This window comes from Mytilus edulis, chromosome 6 (genome assembly GCF_963676685.1).
Source record: "Mytilus edulis chromosome 6, xbMytEdul2.2, whole genome shotgun sequence".
NCBI lineage: Eukaryota > Metazoa > Mollusca > Bivalvia > Mytilida > Mytilidae > Mytilus > Mytilus edulis.
In genome coordinates this window covers 22,673,886-22,680,489 of record NC_092349.1, presented here as the reverse complement: position 1 = coordinate 22,680,489, position 6,604 = coordinate 22,673,886, and the positions used below count along the sequence as shown (strand labels likewise).

Here is a 6,604-nt window from a genome sequence, read left to right as displayed (position 1 = left end):
TGTGTTTTTATATCATCTTTTTAAAAGTTATATGTCACAGGAAATACACTTACATTTAATGTGATAAAAAGGACAAAAACTATCGCGTAATTCCTTTCTGTTACGTTCTGTCATGTTACCTGATAAAAAGTAACAGCATAACCATCATCAGTAACAGGAAGGATGTTCAAGACAATTTCACTGAAGAATCGAAAAGTTAATCTACTATATGCCAACCATTTTATTTAATATAAGTTATCACTACCATATTAAATAAATTTCTAAATAATATACAGTATATTTAATAAAAAAATAGGTTTTTTGCTTTTGATAACAGCAGAGAACATTGTGCAATTCTAGTTTAGTAGATAGTAACAGAAAGGAATTTATTTTAGAATTTTTCCTTACCTAGGCAGATTTTTCATCTTGCAAATACAGTTTCAAAGGATAAATGACATTGTTTGCTGTTATCTTCCAATTGTGACCAATTTAAAATGGTGTATTTTTCTTAAACTTTAAAATAAAGCAGAAAAATCCTTTCTGTTACCAACTCTGTCCTGTTACCGTTGTGCTGTTACTCAAGATTCTTTCATGTTACCGACATATCTGACTATATTTAAGTATATTTCTAAACCTTTTGTATTGCAAATGCTAAAATAAATAATTGGCATTTGATAAACTATTGCAGGATATACTAGTAAACCACAAATAGTGTCTTAAACTTATTCCTTATTCCCATTAGAAACTTTTTAAAATTGATTCACTTTGGTAACAGGAAAGAACTGGATTTGTTTTGTACCATTTTTAAAATAGCCATTGTTTCCTTATTAAACAATTGTTTGAATTACAGACAACAGTTCCTAGATCCCCAATGTGTGTTCTTCGATTTGTGCTATTAAAATACTGGGTCTAAAAAAAAAAAATTTGTTTTTTCTTATTTCCAAAAATTAGACTTTTTCAGATATTGTCTCAGATACAGATACTGACTTCATTGACAGTTTTATATTACGTAAACAGAAAAGAATCAAAATATTGCTGATTTGCTATGCTGCTATATAGATTTACATAATAGATATGATTAAGTGCTTATATGGTCAGTTTTGGTTGACATGTTTAAATAATTTTATTATATGAGTCAGCATGGTCAGCCTGAGGTTTCAAATCACTGAAATTTTGTTGCGAGACAATATTTTGAATAAAAATAAGACATGCCAACAATCAACAAAATTTATATAATGCAATCCATTCTGACATCAAAATATTGCTGATTTACTTTGCTTCTATATCATTTTGTATATTGATTTACATAATAAAGAGCAAATATATATGGTCAGTTTTGTTTGACGCATTAAAATAATTTTATTATTTGAGTCAGCTTGAGGTATCAAATTACTGAAATTTTGTTGACACCTTAAAATAATTTTACTATACATTGCTATATGAGTTAGCTTGAGGTATCAAATCACTGAAATTTTGTTGACGCGTTAAAATAATTTTATTATATGAGTCAGCTTGAGCATTGTTGAGGTATCAAATCACTGAAATTTTGTTGACAAGTTAAAATAATTTTATCATATGAGTCAGCTTGAGGTATCAAATCACTGAAATTTTGTTGACGCATTAAAGTAATTTTAATATTTGAGTCAGCTTGAGGTATCAAATTACTGAAATTTTGTTGATGCCTTAAAATAATTTTACTATATGAGTTAGCTTGAGGTATCAAATCACTGAAATTTTGTTGACGTGTTAAAATAGTTTTATTATATATGAGTCAGCTTGAGCATTGTTGAGGTATCAAATCACTGAAATTTTGTTGACACGTTAAAATAATTTTATCATATGAGTCAGCTTGAGGTATCAGATCACTGAAATTTTGTGGACGCATTAACATGATTAAAATAATTTTATTATATGAGTCAGCTTAAGCATTGTTGAGTTATCAAATCACTGAAATTTTGTTGATGAGTTAAAATAATTTTATTATATGAGTCAGCTTGACATTCTTGAGGTATCAAATCACTGAAATTTTGTTGACGTGTTATAATAATTTTATTATATGAGTCAGCTTGAGGTATCAAATCACTGAAATTATGTTGATGTGTTGCAATGTTGCTGTCATTTGTATAATGCAATGCATTCTGACATCAAAATATTGCTGATTTATTACATGTACTATGCAGTTATATATATAGATTTACATAATAAAATGTAAATATGGTCAGCTTTGGTTGATGCATTGATATAATTTTATTATACAAGTCAGCTTGAGGTATCAAATCACTGAAATTTGGTTGCGAGACACTTTTTTGAATAAAAAGAGAACATTTTGGCAATCTAGATTGATTGAAACAAACCTGTTAAATAAATGCGTGCAAATGTAATCAAAAACTGAGTGCAAATGTAAAACATTTTAATTCCAAAATGTGTGCAAACAGAGCGCACCCATTAAAAGGAGATGTGGTAATATAGTATATGATTGGTAATGAGACCACTCTCCACAAGAGACCAAAGTAAGTTAACTATTAAAGGCCCCGAGATGAGCATATTATCCTGTCTGAAAAAAGGATTCATTACTTTTATTAACATGATTAATTATTTAGTCATGATATGAGATCCTAAGTATTTATTACGTACTTCTGGAATATTTGCTGCTGCACAATAAGGGAGGCAACATATAACGTGCAATGGGGATTTCAAACTTATAAGACGAAAACATACCGACAATGCCAGGCAAAATAAAACGAAAAACACCTGAGTTCTTTGAAATGTCAAAATTGCCTTATTTTGGGCAGCATGGGCAGGGACTTTCTATACTAAGTCCCTGTTTTGAGGAACTTCGTCTAACACAAAGTAGTAGAAGTAGTACCAACATGGTACAATTAAATAGCTGGTGGTATAATTTTATTGTCGATTTCATGTTTTTAGTAACCAATATATAGATTAAGCGTTATAATGGACATGATAAAATAAAATCATATACTGGGAGTTTTGTACTGTGTCATTCAAGGTTTTCCCCCCTTTCGTACGATCAATGTGTTAAGAGGTGTGATACGTACTATATAATCCAGGACTCGTAAGAATAATATAAACGTCGATCACAGTTTAGGCGAAGAAAATATTTACGAATATAGGAGCAAGAATTACAAACTCCCATGCTTTCAACGCATTTCAACACAGATTATGTGTAATGAGGATAAGGGTGTTTTTCAATAAAAACGTACTTTCTTGTCCTAGCCACTTTTAAAAAAATGTGTTTGATCTTTGCAAGTAATTTTTTGTGCTGTCAATTAGATTTAACATTTTTAAGCAAAGAAACAGTTTATTTTTTAGAGGGATTGATAAGATATTGATTCCTGAATGGTCCAAAACAACCGAAATGACATGTCCCTAGACCGCCTGTTCAACATTTATACTCTAAAATATCGTAAAAAAATGTAGAAATAAATATTATTTTTACTTAATATAAGTTCTTTAATAATTCAAAAGTATGTTTAGAGCCAACCCAGCAGGCACACAACGTTGATTTAACATTGAATCAATGTTTATTTTCTATGTTGAATCAATGTTGAATTATTATTAGATTTTGCAAATTTGTATCAACGTTGAAATCCTATGTTGAATCAACGTTGATGTTCAACATTGAATCTATATAGATTAATGGTTGCTTCAACATTGTTTCAACCAATAGCTTAATTGAATTCAGATTGAATTCAGGGTGAATACAATACTAGTATTCAACACGGAATCAAAATTGGTTAGTGGTTGTGTTCAACTGTGTTTCAACCTAAACTAATAAGTTTCATTCATCCTGTATTTTCTTTGTCTTGCAGTCCATAATTTTATACTGTAGCAATATTCAAGCTATTGTCTTCTTAAGGCGCTCAACATGCAAAATGCCATAGCAACATTCTGCCTCAGGAAACCTGATCCAATAACTGCTCCATTGGACCCAAGTTTGAAAAATAATCTCAAAACAAATTTGATGAACTTTAAATAAAGTCATTGTCTGGTTATATTTGACATGGTGTGGGCTTTAGCTCATTGTTGAAGACTATGATAACCCAAAGATAAATAAATAATGTTTTTCGGTTGATGGCCGTCTTGTTAACAATAGGTACAACAATAAAAAGTGTTTGGGTGCACAAAACTTTGAATAGATGTCATTGACTGCCAATTACTTGTAAAATATCAGTAATTTTCAAGAATAAAACTGAATGACTTCATTCGTGTGATGACCATGATGATGATAACAACAAATCAACTGAATAACAAATAGGTGTGTTGAGGGCTTTCCTACGTACCATAATTTAACCACCAAGATTTTTTTAACATTAACGATATGCATATAACAACACAAATTATCATCCAAGAAAAACATTGATTTCGAAAGCACAACCCTTAATACACAAATTTTGCTCAATATCTATTTGAAATATCTGAGTGATCAAAATATAAAACAAAGTTTGCTGTTCGGACACTTCCTATCCCATGTATTCTAATGTCCAACCACTGATTAGAGAGAAATATTCAATACGATAAAATTAAAATAAATTTATTTATTAATAGTGAAACTTCATCTTCTCTTTTCTCACACCTTGTCTTTTTGGAGCCAATTTAAGAAAGTTTGTTGTTTTGTCAGACACTTGAATTGCTGTTCCGTGATTCCATCTAGGTCTTCATGATGACATCTACAAAATCAAAAGTTGTAACATTGTCAAGTTTAATTCTGTTCAACACATTTAACTGTTAATATCTTCATAATGTTATTACTTTAAAGTATAAATCAAAAGTAAAAGAACCGATGAAAACTAAAGTAAGTAACAGTTGTCCTTTGAAGTCTCAACTACATTTCCTTTTAGATAGACTAGAAGCTATAATCTGCAAGAAAATCCTAAATACTACGTACATTTTAATTTGAACAAATTGAAGGTTTATCCACTTATGTCTTTTTCTGTATTACTTGTGCTGCGGCATGGATATCTGTCTAATTGACATATTTGAGGATGGTAAAGGGAGGTTCTTAACACGGAAACACGTGAAATAAAAAATAAAAAAACCGCTGCAATGAAAATAAAAATTGGGGTAAAGGAAGCACGAAAAATTAAATCGTGAATATTAAGTAAAAAAGTACTAGAAGTTATTACTCAGTTGTTATTAGAGATCACACAGTCATGATAATGGATAATGGACACAATGACCCTGTGGTCAGCTTTTCCCTTCCCATGTTTCATCCGAATCGGGGGGGGGGGGGGGGGGATATTCATAACTTGATCGCAATTTATATCCTGGGAACACATAATTTAAAACAATCTCCCAACTGACTTCGAATTTAGTCCTGGTTTACTTTTATATTTTACTTGAATGTTGGACTAGCACGAGAAATTAAGAGTACCCACACAAAACAAGGAAAATAAATAAAAGGAAACATAAATAATGCATGTCGAACCAAATACGCGAAATAAAACGCCAAAACACGCGAAATAAAAAGGCCATAAATGCAAATAACTTTTTACCACCCTCATATATCCCTTTATGTTTGATTACCTTGTCAAATTCTACTTCAATTTTGACAGTCAAATATTTAAGGTCCAACTTGGTGAGTCATGTATAGCTTCTGACCTTTCCATCCCAAATTTGTAAACAAGCCCCCCTTTTTATGCGATTAAAATTTCTTTTTACTTGTGATTCATTCATATGATTTCAAATAGTCAATGATGAAAATTCTTGAGACGTTGCAAGATATCTTGGGAATGGTAACATGCTATCCTGATCCTGTCCTGATCCTAAGGTCAATCCTTAGATTGTCCTAAACATCCCCCTTTTTCACGTGTAAAACTTCAACTTTTCAGTACAGTTTTCATAACAACATGATATGCTCACATTTCTTTAATACGATAACGTAATCACAACAATTAATATAAATACTTAGGGACGACATCAAAAGTTCAATGTAGGATAAAAAAACTTAATTCATATAGTTTTTTCACTGACCCCCACACCCCCCCTCTTAACTTAATTTGGGAAAAATTGATTTACCAATAGGGATATATGTAAAAATCGATTTTAGATATACAAAACTTGCAGAATTTTAACCCCCCCACCCCAAACTATTTGATTTAAGTTTTCTATCCTACATCGATCTTTTGATGTCGTCCCTTACGATAAAAATGTAAAAGCTGTATACAGGAAAGATATTGATAAAAACTCTGCAGAAATAACTTGTGGTCTCGATAGCGGATATTCAAACTTTGGCAACGAACTAATGCGCGTGCGCATATCTGAATAGTCTTAAAATAGAAATGTTACTGTGCCGCGAAAATTTAAATCGTTATTTAAATTGATCTATCCGTTGTTTATATTACAAGTTGTCAACCATTGTTTATGTACTGATACGTTTTTCTCTTTGAATTGATAAAAAGAATAGAAAAAAAATGAAATGAAAACAAGATATTTGACATCAGAATTCAAGGAAAAAGGGGGAGGGATCTTTTAAGGGGAAGGGGTTATTCACAAATATTTAATTTTATATTTACTGTATGATCCTGTATACATGCTTGTTCTATTATTATGTTTTGGGGTGGGGTGAACTTTTGGAATTTTCTATTATTAAATAATATTTCAATAT

At 30.7% G+C, this 6,604-nt stretch overlaps 1 long non-coding RNA gene across 1 annotated transcript; it reads right to left on the bottom strand.

Moving 5' to 3' along the window:
* Positions 1-4,515: 4,515 nt before the first annotated feature.
* LOC139526029 (uncharacterized) lies at positions 4,516-6,307 on the bottom strand. Its single transcript, XR_011665095.1, has 2 exons — positions 6,140-6,307; positions 4,516-4,667 (listed from the first exon to the last, which is right to left on the bottom strand). It is a non-coding gene; the product is annotated as an uncharacterized lncRNA (long non-coding RNA).
* Between the last annotated feature and the right edge of the window lie 297 nt (positions 6,308-6,604).